The sequence below is a fragment of the Ixodes scapularis genome, unplaced genomic scaffold (genome assembly GCF_016920785.2).
Source record: "Ixodes scapularis isolate PalLabHiFi unplaced genomic scaffold, ASM1692078v2 PGA_scaffold8__174_contigs__length_109621045, whole genome shotgun sequence".
Classification (NCBI taxonomy): Eukaryota; Metazoa; Arthropoda; class Arachnida; order Ixodida; family Ixodidae; genus Ixodes; species Ixodes scapularis.
The window spans coordinates 37,473,502-37,492,982 of NW_024609883.1; positions in this window are offsets into that span (position 1 = coordinate 37,473,502).

The following is a 19,481-nucleotide window of genomic DNA, read 5'->3' on the forward strand; positions in this document are numbered from 1 at the left end:
ATACCTGTGTGTTATGCACTGGGTGCTGACTATTTGCGTTGCGAGCAGACTTTCCAAGGAAGAGCTTTATTTTCCCCCAAACTATAGACTGCAGTACAAGAACACGAAAAGTAGGCCCCAACAGTGCCCCCTAGCTGTTCATATTGCAGTAATGCTGCTGAGATTGGTGAAATGTGGAGCGCCCGATTATTTTAAGGCGAGTTTTCACGTAATTTTGTTCCCCTGAAATATTAATTGCTGCAAGCTAAAATGTTAGTCGCGGCAAGAAATGTTGAATACAAGAAGCCACGAGATCACGGCCTGAAAAGCTAAGGCTTTAGAAGAGGATTTGGGTGCAAAGTGCGTTACTCTATTTTCATTTCTTACTAGTTGTGTTTCAAAATTTACTCGATCCGACTCCGGAGTAAAGGTTTCGTACCGTGGCGTTCAAAAACTTACTCGCGCTTACTTAAAGGGCAACTCCGCTCAATTTAAAAAAAATTAGGCTTCCATGTGATTCACATTCACAAAGTAATACTCAACAACTCTACGTCTTCGGATTCGCGAAATGTGGAATAATATTTGTGTAATCCTAATTTAAACATCAGCAGATGCCGAAACCGAAACTTCGGTTGCGTCAGGCAACATTGGTCTCGGGTCGTCACAGTCATGGGCACCTCACGTCGAACCACGTGGTCTTGTGACGTTCGGGAGGGAGCGAGAAACAGGACACGCGACGCGGGCAGGTCCTTTTTTTTTTGGACGCGGGCAGGTCGCTTCGCGTGGCGTGGACGGTGATGGCCCGGGGGAGAGGGGGAAGGGGAGAAGAAAGAGGAGAAGGGGAGTGGAGAAACAGACCGATAAGCGCGCAGGGCAGCGGTGATCACGTGAACGCCCGGTCAGCCAACACCGGGAGGAGAAACTCATGACGTCATCGTTAAATTTCGCTCTGAAAAGTAAAAACAAGCAAAACGTGAGAATGAAGTATGCATGCCTCTGACGTAGTGGTTCAACGTTGGCCGCTCCAACTCCGTGGCATTAGGGAGTTTTCGTAGACCGCGTTTCCCACTCCGCTAAGCCTTCCGCAACGAAGCAGCCGCTACTGCGCCGGCGCGCCGATGGCCTTGACTGTACAGTTCGGGCTGGCGTAGCTCGTTGCGGAGAGCGTTGCGGGACAGCAGAAACGATCTACGAAAACTCCCTATTGACTGCGCTGGTGATTGCGCCTCGCGCCGCACGCTAGAGTTGGCAGATTTCGGCGACTTGGCTCGCTTGAAGGTTCGCTGGCCAGTTTATATAGACGGAATTAGATCGTAATATTTGACATGGGGTCTTCCTATATGATACTGAAGAGGGCTACATAGTTTTTTAAATATCAAAAATGAAGCGGAGTTGCCCTTTAATGACGTCGGAACTCGCGTTCCGGAAGTGGGTTGTTTGCTCCGGAGTAATTACTCACACTACCTTCTAGATCGGGTGGTAACGTCGGATCAAATCGAGTAAATACGTCACGTGAACTATTCGTGATGATTAAAACCTACAGCGTAAACAGACAGGACAGAAGAGAGGGAACACACGATTGCTGAGCTTACAACTGCAGTTTAATCGTCAAGGCGCAACCCTATATACGACGACCAAACAAGAAAATCACACACACACTCAATGAGACACACTATATCCCAGCACCATCATTGGGAATGGTGTCGTCGTGCAAGGTACTGTAACTATTTACCAGATAGCCAAACAGACAGGGGCTTGCACAACCTTCCTTTAAGCGCACAATCATCTGCGCTTCGATAATTTCCCTGGTCAGGGCAATGCCACTCCTTCCAATGACCGAACCCTTTTTAAAATCTTGAACAAACCCAACAGTCACGACAGTGAATGCCCAAGTGTCCCAATACCACCCTGTTCCCATTGTAATAGTGTTCTCCCACCCTCCCATTGAGACATCTGTCCGTTTGCCCTACGTACTGTTTACCACAAGGAAACTAAATGAAGTATGCAACTTTTTCTGTGCATTTAACAAGCCGATTTTGGTGTTTCTTAGTATAACCGCCTGTAAGATTGACATTTCTGCAGAGCTTGTTAGGGGCAGAAAAGAAAACCTGACGTCTACTCGCTTTCCTATTTTCTTTAATCCGTGGGACACTATGCAAATAGGGCACCAGAGTAACTTTCTTTCTTTTCTTTCTTTCAGAAGCTGTACCGGATCTGCGGGGAGCGGAGAAAAGCTCACCGGAGATAAGCTCACCGGAGATAAGCTCACCGGAGATAAGCTCACCGGAGAAAAGCTCACCGGAAAAGTGTCAAATGCGGAGAAAAGCTCACTTAGATATTGGTGCAAGTAAAAAAGTTCACTAAGACTGCCAGAAATAATCATTATTCCTACTTGTTTTCTTTTTTTTTTTTGCCGAAACTGAATGAAACGACAAAAAAACTTTTGGTTTGTTGCGTTTTTATGTAAGAGAGGGTAAAAGCGCTAAAAACAACGGACAAGTTAAAGAGACGTACAACACAGAGCGCTACTTGCAACTGAAGTTTATTCCCAGGAAACACACATATATACACACCGTGAAATCGCGACATGTACTTTAGAAATGCGACATCACCCCCTCATCGCTCGTCTGTCCGCTATCTATTTTACAAAAGATTTCAAAAACGCCATCTCAGAGCCAAACAGGGCTATAGATGGGGCGCTCAAAAACGCCATCTCAGAGCCAAACATCAAAAACGCCATCTCAGAGCCAAACATCGCCCCATCTATAGCCCTGTTTGGCTCTGAGATGGCGTTTTTGAAATCTTTTGTAAAATAGATAGCGGACAGACGAGCGATGAGGGGGTGATGTCGCATTTCTAAAGTACATGTCGCGATTTCACGGTGTGTATATATGTGTGTTTCCTGGGAATAAACTTCAGTTGCAAGTAGCGCTCTGTGTTGTACGTTTTAGCGCTTTTACCCTCTCTTACATGGTTCTTCTGTCTTTTTTTATGTATAACATCCTTCTGACTGGCGCTGTAGCTGAAGACCTTGACATTGTAGGGCATTCCTATTGTTTCCCATTTTTTTTCTGGGAACAAGTATTTCTCCGCTCTCTTTGTGAGAAATACAGTCTGCTTTTTTATTGGTCAGAAGCTGTATGGTTACGCAAGAGGAGCTAAAGGAAATTGCATATATAAACAGCACCTCCTATCAAGTGACCAGTCCTGCCTTCCTTGTGTCATGGAGGTCATTCTGACCAATAAGGGAAAGAAGAAAGTGCTTCTAGATGGGTACGAATATTGTATGAAAGTTACAAGAAACGACTAGATACGCTGGCAGTGCCGGTACCAACGAACAGTTGCTGCAAGGGAGCCATCACCACCAATCTTGATGTAAGTACGAAATATCATACTTTTCGCTTGTGTGCAAGTTTTGCAGTAATGTTTCACTTTATTTGCACAAGCGTTTTTACGTAAAACCTTCTTTCGTTTTTACATTTAGAGTTACATATACATTATTGCTGACACAAATTTTTGTCATTTTTAAACGCAGATTACCCGCTTTTGGTCAGTGCAGGAGCACAATCATGCAAACAATCATGGCCTTTCTGATGTCACCAAACTAAGGAGCCAGCTAAAAAGGAAAGCTGTAGAGACCGCAGAACCTCCTAGCCGTCTGCTTGCTCAGGCTTTGAGCAATTCAACAACATCCGTGCGCGAAAGCATCGGTAGCCTCGAGACTATTCGTCGTGACCTGCGCCAGCAAAGAAGTAAGGTGCGTCCGCCGGAACCCCAGACCACTGCTGATATTCAATTACGAGATACCTGGACAATGACCGGAGGGCCGGAAAAGCAACCGTTTTGGATCTATGACAACGGGCTGGAGAGGCGAGACCGCATGCTCGTTTTTGCAAGCCACGAACAGCTGCGGGCACTATCAACAAGCCGAACCTGGTACATGGATGGAACATTCTCGGTGTGCCCAAGACTGTTTAAACAGTTGTACGTTATGAGGTGTACAGCTGGGGAGAGCACCGTGGCGTGCGTTTATGCTCTGCTCCCAGGCAAAACCTTCTCCATATACGCAGAGCTTTTTCAAGCGATTTTGGGCACGTGTGAAGCGAACGGTTATGCTCCATACCCTGAGATCATCATTAGCGACTATGAGATGGCCGCCATAAGAGCGTCGAAAGCGGTCTTCGGAGAAGATGTCACCACGAAAGGCTGCTTCTTTCACCTCTGCCAGAGTACCCACCGCAAGGTAACGTTACTCCCAAAATAATCTTGAAAAGAAATATGGACGCCTCTAGTACCAACCATCTATGGCCAACCAACATAAAACCTATGGTATGACATCAAAAACAAAGAAAAGGCATTTGACTAATTTTGAAGTGCTTAGCTCCCCAGTACCAAGATATAGCCTCTACGTCAAACTCAATTAATGCAACCGCATCAGGATCTCATCGTATCTCTTTTTGTTCTATTCTTTTTCAAGGTACGCGAGCTGGGCCTCATCAGCAGGTACAAGACGGACGACAGGTTCAAGAAGATGTGTGGAATGCTAGACGGCCTCGCATTCCTCCCTCCCGACCTTGTTCCAGTTGGGCTGGACTACATCCGTGGTCAGGCTCCAACAGACCTCGATGACCTCATCGACTATTTTGACGCGACGTATGTAAACGGAACGTTCCGAGCAGTGTCATCGAGAGTAGCCGATGGCGCATTAACCACAACGATGCGCCGACGACGCCCCGAGTTTCCGCCGACAGTGTGGAACGTGTTAGAAGCCAGATTAAACAACGAAGACCGCACAAATAACGCATGCGAAGGATGGAACAGCGGGTTTAAGAAGCTTGTCGGGCACAGCCAGCCCAGTATATGGAAGCTGATCGACTGCTTGCAACAAGATCAAGCCCTATCGGAGGTAATGCTGCTGCAAATAAGCCGTGGGGAACCGCCGACGAAGAAGACCAAAAGGGCGACAAGGCGCCTACAGGACCGCCTCAGGAACATCTGCCTGGACTATCTTGAGCACAAACAAGTTCCAGCCCTTCTGGAAGCGGTCGGAAATTGTATTCGTTTCTAACGTGCGTGTATGAAAAAAATAATTCATGTTTGAGAGAAAATAAACGCAAATCATTCAATTTATGACTCCTCTGTGCAAAATCACTTTCGCTCTTTAATGCGGAAATAATATGTGGAAGTGAAAATAGACGAGTCACTCATTGAGCGTGGTGAGCTTTTCTCCGGCGTCTCCATTGGTCCGGTGAGCTTTTCTCCGGTGAGCTTTTCTCCGGTGAGCTTTTCTCCGGTGAGCTTTTCTCCGGTGAGCTTTTCTCCGGTGAGCTTTTCTCCGGTGAGCTTCTCTCCGGTGAGCTTTTCTCCGGTGAGCTTTTCTCCGGGAATCCGGATCTGCACCGCCTTCTATTTTCATTTTCTTCAATAAAGGGCCTGCGACCGACGTCAGTAGGCGTTTCGGATACTACGCTATCCAAAAGCGGGAAACTTGAGCGCGAAAGCTAACATGAAGCACATATTCACAATGCTCCTTTTTACTCATTTGGCATGGGCAAATCGGTAGGTTAAAAATGGCTTTAGTCCGCGGGGTTTGTAGGACGAACGAACGCGTTGTTCAAAAAAGTGAAGACGGAGGTCGAGGATAACTTTCAGGGCGCCGAAAATACACAAGGACAAGATACAAGAAAGGAGACGTGAACAAGGCGCACTCGCAACTAGCGTTTATGAAAAAACCACTCTCTTATATACTCATGGAAAACAACACAGTCATACTACACAGTCATACTACACAGTCATACTACACAGTCATACTACGTCCGGTGTAGCCCCCTTCGTAGAAAAGTGTGCTCTTTTGCCGATAGTGACACAGACGTGCCACTAATGCAGTCCTTGCCCTTTTCTTTTATTTCGAAGGCCTCGTGCAGCTCCCTCGATATCCGATCGGCGTATCTGGCCAAAAACTTCGTGTCACTAAATGACGGTGTGCAGGAGCAACGGCTGCAGTGCGTGGCGAGGTGTATGACTGTGTAGTATGACTGTGTAGTATGACTGTGTAGTATGACTGTGTAGTATGACTGTGTAGTATGACTGTGTAGTATGACTGTGTTGTTTTCCATGAGTATATAAGAGAGTGGTTTTTTCATAAACGCTAGTTGCGAGTGCGCCTTGTTCACGTCTCCTTTCTTGTATCTTGTCCTTGTGTATTTTCGGCCCCCTGAAAGTTGTCATGAACCAACTAGCCCAGATTGCCATTCTAATGGAGGTCGAGGAGACGTATGAGCCCATTAGCAGCCAATTCGTGAGTTAAAACCAATGGAGCCAGACAGTCACTAAAAACCGACAAAACATTTGACACCAAGTGGGTCACGTCAATGTTTGTACAATCTAATATCACAAGAAAAACGTCAACATATCTAAAAAAACTTTACCACATTTTAATCGGCTAAACTGTTCAGCGATTGTCTGTCCTCTATGTCCCGTCTTTTTACGCCGTACGTTTTGATCATCAGGCCTTACCAACACAAGCTTCCATTTTCATCTTTTCGTCGACTGCTTTCTCCGCCTACAGCCGTCAAAGCTCGTTTGTTCGGTTCGCTTTTGTGGCAGATGTTTGGAAATAACAAAGAATGGGGTGCAGCCGTTTATGTGTGTTTTATATTTGTTTTCTCCCCAGAGTGTGTGTAATGAGAGGATAACGCTTGTAAAAGAAGTGAAGACTTCGAAAATTTAATGTAAATCATTCAACAACTTTATTGCATCTCCCTTCTCAAGAAGTTGCCAATAGTGGTTTGGAAGTTATTTCTGTTATTTTTTAATCATATTCGCGTCAAGGCGAACGAAAGTTACATATCACTATTGAGAAAACCGCCTGCGCTCTACCGCTACACCGTGTGGAAGCCATTTCTGCAAAACGTAATTGGTGCAATTTACGATGGGTGGAATATATGAGTTCAGGGCACCTGGACTAGACGTACAGCGCTCGAGCTGATTGATAAAAACAAATTTTTGATGTTCAACTGAAGGGAGCAAGTAATTTCTATCTCAATATACAGCCTAAAAGGAAGGTGAGCCAAAGGAGTTGTTGGAGCCACCTCAAAAAATACAGCGGCGTCACAAAAAGAAAAAAAAAACATTTTTGAAGTGCTTGATATTATCGTTTCTTCGAGTGCTTTCTCTTTGATCAAAAGAGATTGTCTGCTATTTTACGCCATCGCTGTTGGTTTTTTTCCCTCCGTAGCCAAGGACGAAGGCAATCTGCGCAGTATCCAGGTGATATCCCGGCCGTTCCAAAATCGAGTCCCGGATCTTTTACTCGCTTTGTCACGTGGTATTACCCGCGGACGTTGGAGACAGGTTACTCGGGTAAGATTTGTAACATAGCCGCTGCATGTCAGCGGACTGTGCCGTAGTTGGCGCGCTGCCAGATGCTGAATTTCATCCACACTCCTGCTCGATTTCGATGTGGGGATGTGCCATAACGACGTGCGGCTCTGCATCAACTGGTGCGTGATGCACGTTAAAGACTCCAGGGTGGGAGTTGTAGCGCACTGAGTAGCGGACTGACTACGTTTCTCATCCCCAAACATCTAACGTCTAATATGCTTTTGCGTTGCGGCAATCAGGACAATAGACCCTTTTACAAATTCAGCGCCATCTACCGGAACGGTTGCGAAGCTTCGCAGGTGGGCGTGGCGCGGCGTGCGTCCGCCATAAGCATGTATGGTCGCATCGGCGCTTGCTCAACGTGCGCTACGCACCCGACACCACTGCGGCCACAGAAGGTGTTGCGCGGCTGATACTTCGCCACACGCTGCTTCTGCGATGCCTTTTCATTGCTGTGTGCCGCTGTGTAAGCAAAAAGGACTCAAGGATGCCTCTGGCTCGCGGTTGGGAGGTGCGCTCGCGGTTGGGCGGTGCACGCACGCGACCGCTGCGACGATCGAAACGGAAGAGGTCCCGCCAGATAAGTAGCATGGAATGATATAAGCCGTCTGGTGCTGCTTCTCAAGCGCTAGCGTGACGGAAGGGAGCATGCACCTGCACCATTTTCTTTTTGTAAAGAGAAGCGATGTTGCTGGGCTTGGGGTATTGAGATAACGTTAACATTCGGGCATTTCGTGTGACCTCTCGCGAATTTGTATACCTTTTTCTTTAGAGGTATCTTTGTTCGCCATCCCATCCGACCCCGCTCTCCGAAAAAAGATGGATTGTTGCGATAAAACGTGACGAAGGCAAGCACTTCTCCATTACGAAGTACACTAAGATTTGCTCAGGACACTTTCGAGAGGGTGACTACATTCCGAACGTCGCTAGTAAACGTCGCTACCTCAGACAGGAAGCAGTGCCGAGCATCTTCGCTTTCAACGTCGCGAAAAGGCCGCCCAGAAAGAAACCACGAGTACGACAGACGCCGCCGTCAACTCCGAAGTTTTCCGCCGCTGATGCCGGAGTAACGAATGACGCAATCGCCGATCCGAGCAGTCAAGACGCGGTGAGCGAACCCGCTAGTGAAGAGGCAAGCTACGCATTCGCCGATCTGACCGGTGGACACGCGGCACCTGGGGCGTCGAGCCAGAAGAATGCAAGCGGCGAAATCGTCACTGTCAACGCTATGGAAGACTTCACCGCTGACTTCATGTGCCACGCAGTCGCAACTGAAGACAGCGTAGTGAACGATTGTAACATCGACGACTGCATTAATGCTGCCACAGGCGCAGTCCTTGACCGGGCTGAAAGTCTGAAATGGGCGACAAACGTGTGGTCCACGAGACTGTTAGACTGCCAGCAGCAGCAGTGCTCGTACTCGCGATGCCGCACATGCTCATGGCGGCGTTGGCGGCGTCTCCCTCGTACAATGTGGTCAGCCGCACTTTTGAGCACCGTCAAGATGACAATGATGATAGCTATTGAAGTGGCCAGACTGAATTTCGGAAAGGGTCTATTGCTTAAAAAACGCGCTTGTGTTTTCTATAACGTTTAAAGTAGAACAGGTTTTCAAACACTCACCTACAGCCACATACACGTCTCATTTGAAGCACACATCGCAGGTCAGACCACTGTTCCACAGCTCGAACCATAGCTGCCCGAAGACGGTGCCGAGTTCAGAGTTGCTCGACTTCGTACTGCGATCGAGTTCAACATCGGGTCGGACGGAAGGTTTCTCTTCGTGGCTTCCCCTGACTCTCTTTGACAAGAGTGTCTTTATCTTGCTGATGACCGGCCTTACTTTAATTTCAATAAGAATATGAGAGCGCGATCTTACGCAACAGGGGCCGCTGACCAGGTCTGTTGGGTTCTTCGATACAGACATGTTTTGCTACAAGCAGCTAAATGTCGCGTCGTGAACGTTATGCGATGCCTGGAACTATGCACTGACAAAACGCGCAACTTGTCTACTGTTTTCGATCTGAGGGAGTGTCGGTAGATGTTTAACCTCCCCACGGTTCATACCGCTCGGGCGAGGAATGCACAGCTGACACAAAACAACTCTCGCCACTCCTTTTATCTTAAACAATAGCGTATTTTGAAGTGGCGGAGTGATAAGTTCCGGGGAGCGGCGTTGCAATCTCGTTTCCCCGCTGGTCGCCAGCGTCTCCAAAAAAGCGTGCAGTGCGTACTGATATCTCAAATCAAGTGCAGTAGTCGTGTTTTAATGGTTTGAATTTAGTTTAGCTGAGTTAGCATGCTTTGTGCCGGCTGCTGTTCACAGGCGCAGTACCTCATCAGTCAATTTGAGCTATAAACATGTTGAGCTAAGTTAGAGCAACACCGAAGCTCTATGCCTTATTGCGATCGGCATTACAATCTATATGCTAGATCTTGGATCGAACTACACAGAAGCGCACCCTGACTTGCAGCAGAAATCAAGGCTCATGGCGTCGGAACTGATTTTTCAGCCGGCGTGCAGTGTGTTCAATGGTTCGCTATGAACCAGTGTTGGCGATAACTCGTTACAAGTAACGGTGTTACCTGTAACGCTTTAGTAACGAACTCGTTACGTTTTCAAAATAGTAACGGGTGACGTACTTACGTTGCTTATTTGAAGTAACGGGTAACGTAGTTACCGTTACTTGTTACATCTTCTTCCCAAAACCTAAAAAAGAGTGCCTATGCACTTAATTTCTTTTCGACCAATTAATTAGTTTATATTTCTTTCAAGGAGTAGATACACCTTGAAATGGTACCTTGGAGAAAAGGCAATCCTGTCGTCTTACAGGGCACCAACGTCCAACGGGGGACGTGGGAGGGGAAGGAAGAGGGGGGGGGGGGGGAGGTTCGGCAAAGTTTAGCAGTAACAGCACTGAGGGTAAACTTCGTTCAGCACAAAAGTAGTGAAAATGATGCGGATAATGGATACAAGATACAATGTATACACACACACCTACACACACAAAAGATAGTGAATAGAGACACGCATTATAAAATTGTAAAGAAGGAATAATAGCACACATTGATGTTGTTTATGTAAACAGTGTCGTAAAAACAGAGATTTGTAAAATATAAGACAAAATATATAAGATAATGTATAAGAATATATAAAATATAAGGCACCAAGCAGTAAAAAAAATATTATTAAATGCAGTTTGGTTTTTAGTAATTGTGAAATTGTTGCCGACTGCATTTAGGAGCTGGGGAACCTGAAAATTGACCATTTTTTTGCCCATAGTTAGTCCCAATTGATGGTAGTCTGTATGTCCTAATTGCCCTTGTGTTATATTGTGTTTCTATACTTCTTTGTGTCTTAAGACTATACCAACGTTACTAGAACACTCAGTTAGGAAACTCGCCGTCGAAACCTGGGCCGCTGGCGTCCACCGAGACCGAGCTAAATACGACAGCGCCACTCTTTATCGTTTGTCTGTACTGTGGTCACCTTGAGCTTTTAGAAAGCATGTTTTTGCGCAAAAACAACGGAAAAGACTCTTTTTGTATGAAATTTATTGGAGTTCAGTACAAAATAAGGGGCGCGTGATGTTTCTAATATCTTTAGTTTGCAAGGTTTTGCGGAACAATAAATATTGTTTTTATACAACCATGCCTCAGCGGTGCTTTCAGGTAGCGCGTCCCGACCTAGGTGCATTTTAACTTCGGTAGTAAGACGCGGCGCGCCCGCTGGGAGATGGGGGTGGCAGCATTGTAACCTCTTCCGCTGTATCTGTTTCGGCGCCAAAATGTCGCGGGGTCAGTGCCAAACTAGAGGTAACGTGAAGTTCCTCGAGTGGTCGCTGCGGGAGAAATGGCGGCGTTGTGTTCGCCATTAGCTCGGTTCCCGAAGACAAATCGGGGCCACTTTTTCAGAGCAGTCTCTATGGCAGTTTCCCAACTGAGTGGTTTAGTACCGTTGGCCTAAATGCAACCGACGCTACGAGCTGATAGGACCAATCAGACAGCGTCAAAAGGGCGCCATCGTGGTGTACGCAGTGTTTCTGTACGTGCTCTCATCGCTACCAGTCATAAACAAAACAAAACAGAAAGGTTCAGTGACTTGCGCTGTTGACGCGGCTTGATTGGTTCCAGTAGCTCGTAGCGTCGGCTGCGTCAAAGACCTACGACCAGTTCGTGCTTTCCACTCTTCCCCCGCTTCCTCCTCTCCACCACCCTCTACCCTGTTTACCGCTGCCTGTTTCCTCCTCCCCCATGGTGAGGAGGATCTTCTGCCTTGCAGAACCTCGAGTCTGGTCGTCGGCCTTTAAGCTGAAACGAAGTAGGGTCGTCGAAAAAAATCCGGAAAATTCACCATATTACAAAGAAGCACCCGAGGCAGATATAAAACGAAAACCGACCGTTTTCTGTGCTTTGCTCGTTCTGCCGAAACATCTTCCTGCCTGACAGATTACCTGAACGTCTTGGAAATGTTCTGAACTTGTGCTTTCTTGTAGCCATACCACGCAATGATTTGCTTAGGCGACTTTCCGGCGCGAAGTGATTTAACTATTGCTGCTCTCCGGTCTCATTCCCCGCTAATTTTTGAGCAAGTCGCAAATCGTTCATCATGCGATGGTCCGCTGTCGAATCACGTGGCCGCAGAAGCGCAATACGGTCGGTTATCTTCATTCACTGTATCGTTGAGACACGAAATCTTGAAAGCATCCGGATTTATCTCGACGATCCTTATATATGAGCAAAGTCATTATTACACTCAGTCAACATACCTTCGAAATTTCGCTTGTCTTTTCCACATAAAAAAATCCCACTTCAGAAAAACCCGAACGCGCACGCCCTTTATCAGAATATCAAAAAACGCTGTCGCAAAACAAAACAAAAACCGCTGCTATTGTCAATTTTATAAAGAAGTAACGCAAAACGGGCTCGCGTTACTTTTTATTGGTAAGGGTAATGGTAACGTGTTCCTTTTATTTTGATGCAACGTAGGTCGGTAACCCGTTCCTTTATTTTGCAAATAACGAGTAACATATTTCGTTACTCTTTTTCGGTAACGTCTGGGTGACTGCTGGCTCAGTTCAGTCTGGACTGTGGTAACTCACGTCGCTTTTTCTTTTCTTGTGCCGCGCACCCAGTGTGAACGCTATAATCGATGCTCGCTTAGGCGATAGCATTATAACAAAAATATCCATTAATGGATTCTTCAGGAATGCGTTTATGACCCTTGGGAACGCCAGACACGTCCCCCTTCGGGAAACGCTACCGCTGACCCCTTCCCTTCTTTTCTTTTTGCTTTCTTTTTTGCTTCTTTTATTTTTTGCTGCCTCTTTTTGGCATTGTTACGGGGTCAGTGTTAGCGTTTCCCGAAGGGGGATGGGTGTGAAGTTTCCCAAGGGTCATGCTAACGGATTCCCCAAAAATCCACCAATGGACCTTCCTGTAATTTTTTTCACACCATTTTTCTACTCTGCCTGTCAAAGTACGTCGAAGCCCTTGGATGCGGTCATCCATATCACTCTTGGAAAGAACTACATGCACACCACTCGTGGAATGAACCGCACCCATATAACTTGGGCAGGGAACCGCATCCACCGTTTTAACCACACGCACACACGCATCACAGCCAACACACCGCAACTACGGACACCCAGGGCGAAGAACCCGGCGATAGCAGTGGGGCAAATGAGCACGCCCGCGTTCAACCACGCCGCGTCGCCACACCTCATAGGTAACAAAGCCGTAGTGCTGAATGAGACGACTTCATCAGAGAAGGCCAATGCTGGGCCTTCTCTGGTGTGGGACATGACGATTGCGTGAACGCGAGAAAACCCGGCGGTGTCTGTCAGTTTGTCAGTGCCCGGGAGAGAGGGAGAGGTTGACGCGTGCTTTCGGTAGCGCTTCGGACGAATGGGAGCGTCGCGCGCGACAACTGACAAATAAGAGACATCACCGGGTTGTCGTCAAAACGAGCGTTCTAGTGCTAACTTATTATAAGAAAAGTTTCAGTGAGAGCGCAAGTCCCAGTCGATCACTGACGCAGCAGAGGTATGTTCAATCTGCCCACCATGTTGTGGCCTTCTTTAGGCCACGCCAAAACATTCAGCGCTAGTGCTTTGTAATTTAGTCCTGGTGCTGACACGGCAGCCCTGCTGCAAGAATTTCACTCAAACTGCGTCTCTGTTGTCTTTCTTCTCCTTGTCCTCGTATTTATTCGCGCTGTTTTCTATTATTTGTACTATGTGCCGGACACGCGCCACTACGAATGTTGCTCCTGCATCTGCTCGTTGCACATATATAGGTAATGTTTGTCCAAAACGTTGTTTGAGGTCAAAAGACAAAGCTATTGTTCTGCTCTGTCCCACTTGTTGTGTTTCTATGTTGACTGAGTGTTGGACGGTGTCACGGATTGCTACTATGCAAAAACGTCCAGTAAAACCCAGCTCCCCAGTGCCCATACGTAATTTAATTAAACCGTAGATAACTGACGAAAAAAAGGTGGGCGGGGACACACAAACGCCCCTTGTCTTCAATACTAACCCTACCGAAAAATCCGGTATAACTTTTCATTATCCGGATTATGGAACCGGAAATTTGTTACTGGAAACCCGAAATCCAGATTGCAGACAAAGAAATTATTTCTGAAAACCTAAATTCCAGAAAGATTCCAGATAGATTCCAGATAAATTTCCGGTTCCATAATCCGGATAGCGAAAAGTTATACCGGATTTTTCGATAGGGAATGCCCCGTCTGGAGTAATTAATGCTGAGTGTACTCAGTCCGAGGAGCTAGTGAGTCTTACGAAGGCGAACGATTTAAAATTACACAACGTCGAGAATGGCACGAGCGCATTGTGAGAAACAGTACATCCACAGAAGAGAAGAAAAATAATATATGACCACGAGGATCATAGCCGACGTAGCAATCTGTTAATCATACTCAATCATGTTAATCACCACAGTTGCGAGTGCGCCTTGTGTTGTTCCACTTCTTTGTCCTTGTCTTTTTCGGCGCTTTTAATTATTTAAAGAAACATGAACCAACTGGCTCAACTTTCCACTTTGCGGCAAACGCAACACTCTGGACAGCTACCGCCATCTATGAGCGACGGCGGCAACCAGAGTTTTGTGTCGACATTTCTTTGTGGGGTGACACGATCCTGGGAAAACTAGCCCTTAATAGCTCCGCTGTAAAAACAAACAAACGGAGGCTTGCGAAAAGCGCAGCCCTTTACTGTCATGGCTTCAGCATATAAACAAGCATGGCGGCGCCCTTATGGAACAGAGCTGACAAATCAGACGCTGGTCTATATGCACGATTGCATGATGGAATCCTTGACACTGGACCGACTCCGTTTACGTTATCCACTGGGGCGCTATGATCCGCCCCGCAACGTCGTGAGGTTACGTGGGGACCCATACGCTTCGTTTCTCGGGACTCAGCTGCGTGCTCCAAGGGCCGTTCAAGATACCGCAAGCTCCTGCAAGTCACGCTCAGTCCAGTCCGAAAAAAAAAAAGAAAAGAAAACAGGCAAATAGACAAACAAAAAGCTGATTGTTGAGCCGAGCGAAGGTGTCGTGTTCCGGGTTTCGATGTCTCTTGAGCCGCTTGGTTCTTCTCATTTGTTACGTTTAGTTTATCCCGGAATGGATAATGTAAATCTCGATGATTTGAAACGTGATTTCTTTCATGATCTAGATGGTGATTTTAATAACACCGTTTTTTTTTATAATGATTTAGATCAAACTTTTTCTGCAGAAATAATCCCCAATATACTTTTTATTTACCTTGCCCATTATTTGATGTTTTCTACGAGCATTTGTTTTGTCTCTGAAACAATAAGTTAAGCAAGAAAGAATCGTAGCAGGCTCAGCATGAGCAAGAAGTGGTGATCTTCTGAGCAAGGAGAAGTTACAATTGAAAACGAGCGTGTTGGTTAATAGATACAAAACTTGAAAGTATAAAACAGAGAGGACGAGGACGAGAACAGGACATCTTTCATTTAGCAACAACATAGAATGGCACAACGATAAAAAACCGCCCCCAAGGGTCTCAGCGTTCTCAAAGAGGGAAAGGAGATACTAGTTATGAAGGAAAGGGAATACACTAAAAGAAAAGTTTGAAAAGCGCATCAGTAATCAAGTTATTTTCGATTAGTTAGAATTAACCTTGGTCATTGTCAGCGATAATGCAGAATTATTCTTGTTTGCAGTCCAAAAAGAGAATTGTACTATAAATATAAGAGTTTAAAAATCTGTAGCGTCACGACGAGGCGTCAATATTCTAGTTATCTCTGGTGTTAAGAATTCGACCTCTGTCTTTGTCAATGATAATGACGGTGCAGAAATGTTGTTGTTAACAGTCCCCATGGCAAATGACTCGATGATTTCTCTCCCAAATCTGTTGTTGTGCCCGCCCAGTATCTTAGTATTAGAAAAATGAGGAGTACAGTCATCGCATGTGCGGCTGTGAACGACAATGGGATGATACGACTCAGTTGAAGCCTTTGATGCTTCCAAGTTATGTTCTCTGAGTCGGTGGTTGACGCATCTCCCAGTCTGTCCAATGTACTGACTGCCACAACTTAGTGGAATCGAATACACCTTCCTTTCTTCGCATTCTACGAACTTTTTTGCATGTTTTACATTGCACCCTCGGGGACTGTCGCTCCCATTGCACCCTCGGGGACTGTCGCTCCCATTAATGGGAGCGACAGTCCCCGAGGGTGCAATGTAAAACATGCAAAAAAGTTCGTAGAATGCGAAGAAAGGAAGGTGTATTCGATTCCACTAAGTTGTGGCAGTCAGTACATTGGACAGACTGGGAGATGCGTCAACCACCGACTCAGAGAACATAACTTGGAAGCATCAAAGGCTTCAACTGAGTCGTATCATCCCATTGTCGTTCACAGCCGCACATGCGATGACTGTACTCCTCATTTTTCTAATACTAAGATACTGGGAGGGCACAACAACAGATTTGGGAGAGAAATCATCGAGTCATTTGCCATGGGGACTGTTAACAACAACATTTCTGCACCGTCATTATCATTGACAAAGACAGAGGTCGAATTCTTAACACCAGAGATAACTAGAATATTGACACCTCGTCGTGACGCTACAGATTTTTAAACTCTTATATTTATAGTACAATTCCCTTTTTGGACTGCAAACAAGAATAATTCTGCATTATCACTGACAATGACCAAGGTTAATTCTAACTAATCGAAAATAACTTGATTACTGATGCGCTTTTCAAACTTTTCTTTTAGTGTATTCCCTTTCCTTCATAACTAGTATCTCCTTTCCCTCTTTGAGAACGCTGAGACCCTTGGGGGCGGTTTTTTATCGTCGTGCCATTCTATGTTGTTGCTAAATGAAAGATGTCCTGTTCTCGTCCTCGTCCTCTCTGTTTTATACTTTCAAGTTTTCTATAAGGAGAAGTGTTGAGATTTTTTTCTGCCCTCTACTTTGGTCATCAGTTACGCGATGTCCTATTAGTATCAAATCAAAATACTAAGAAAAAAAGTAATGCCATCTTGCAAGCAAATCGCGCCAAAAAAAAAAAAAAAGAAATTAAAACTGCTTGCTATCTGAAAAGAAAAAAAGAAGTTCAAGCTGCTTTTGTTCAAGTACGGCGTGGTTAACGCAAACAAAAAGATGTTAAATTTAGAGTAATTTTTTTTTCGCGTTGTTTTTTCAAAGACGCCATGTAGTGAAATAAATTCACAGTTTTCGAGCTACAGTGACTTAGATAAAAATAATCCGATATAAATGAAACAAATCTAATTTATTTTATCTTAAAAAAAAACATATTTTAACACCCCGGGTATTCCCAGTTGTAATTATGTTTCTAATTTGAAAAACAAAAACACACACACACATGTTCACTTGATATACGATTTTTATAATAAACATATCAGAAATTATATATATGATATAAATCCCATATAGCCCACATATCTTGTTTTTTTACGTTCTTGTATGCTATTTGACTCATCCATAATCACTTTTTAGGAGCATGGTTAATTAGGACGAACTATGCCTTCTATAAGCGTGAATATACCTGCTATGAACTGTGTATGCTTTTTGTTGCTTTGACTTGCATGGACCTGTTTTTTGCCACATCCTAACGTAACGCGTTTGCATAAAGTTGAGCTGATAATGTTTCTAAATGGCTTCTGTGATCGCAGCATGCCTTCGCTCGGTACGGGACAAGGGGACTTGCATTTTATCAGGCAGGCTAGAGCTCATAACGTGGCCAAAATGACCAGGCCTCAGCGAGGCTTCAGAGAACAAACGCCGATAGCGCATGATTACACGCGCGTTTTCCTATCTAACTCTTCTCTGGTTTAGACGCGCGCACTAGCTCGACATGTGCATATTTTTATCTACCGACGAACCCAATCAGCCTTTTCGCGACTCTCGACCAATTTGTCGCTGTGGTTCGAAGGTAGCGAAAGCGACAGAAAGTGCGAAGCAGTAAATATATGTCGACCTCGCCGCGATTACGGGCATGCGATGCACCGAGGAAGAACCATTGTGTTCCAGATATCTACTGAAAAAGGTTTTTTTTTTCTTTTTTCAAGCAAAAATTATTAAGTGTAATTTAACGCCATGTTATTGGAAGATGCAAAACCAAAATCGATGTTGTTTATTTTGCAACTAATGAGTGCTATCTGCAGGGCCCAATCGAGAAAATGAAACGCGGTTTTTTGGCCCACGATTATAAACTACGCATCGTAGAAGGCCAAAACTTCGTGAGTAGGGACACTAGCCGTGATGACAAAATAGGAAAGTTTGAGAATATGACCTTACCTTGATCAACAGATACGAGAGGAAAACAGAATTTATCAATGAGCCGACGTCCACCTGAAGCTAATATTCATCGAGCCAAAAAGAAATCAAGAAGACATTGTGTACGCCTGCAGCATTAATTACAGTGAAAGAACTTGCCGCTAGTGGCATGTTTTCGCGAATGTTCAGCTTTCTTGGGCCGAAGTAGGATTACCGACCCAGTATGCATCTTTCATCACCCTTGTGCTATGGTACACATTCCTGTGTTTTCCTGGCCACGAACTCCAAAACGTTCGAGAGCCCGAATATAGGTGGCCTAGCCTTCCATCTGTATCGGTAAGCAACACCTAGAGTATTATAATCTTAAGGGAAGTGGCATATACGAAAATGCAAGCATTTTATTTGGTCTTGACGTGATGTCGTGAAGCAAGGTTGGCCAATCGAGACTGAAACTTGGTGATTTTGCACAGCTTTTGCTTTGCACGGCTTTGCGTTACTAGGATTGTTTCGATATTGTAAAAAGGTCTATTCACGCTTGGTGTTTTGCCAACCATTGTTGTGGAAACTGCCGCCGCGCACGTGATTCTGGCGAGTGCTGTGTCGCCATTCGCTTCCAAGAGCCGCTTGTTCCAGTGCATTTCCGCCATTTTTTGTCCAAGGACCACACTATGCATTGGTAGCACCAAGGACCACACTGGTAGCGTCAAACGCATAAGTGCACGACATCCGCGCACGTGCACGGATTTCGTGCACCTATGCGTTTGACGCTACTTACAAGACAAACGTATCAAGGGGCTTTAGTCGTCGGAACCGATGATAAATAGCCACCCTACCGAAAAACCCGGTATAACTTTTCACTATCTGAATTATGGAACTGCAAACCTATCTGGGTTTAGTCTGGATTTTAGGTCTTTAGAGATAACTGCAATCTGGATTTAAGGTTTACATAAACAGATTCCCAGTTCCATAATTCATATCTTGAAAAGTTATACTAGGTTTTTCGATAGGGTATGCGCCATTAGAAGTTGTGCTTCAAAGCAGGCAATCTATAAAACAAAGGCTCGAGGTACATTTAAGCATTCCTTATTAGTTGTGCATGCGAAAGCATGCAAGCCGCTCGTCCGTTCCCTCATTTCGTCTGCTGCTTACATTTCGTCGCCGGTCAGCACGTGTGCTCGCCTAGGCGCGCTGACCTGGGACGCCCGTGTTAACAGCGCGCTGACGGGCACGCAGCGCCATGGGGTGAGCGGTCATTGAAGTGGACGCGCAGCGGCCAGGGAGAGCCTCGTCGACGCGCACCAGCTAATGGGACCGAAGCCGAGATC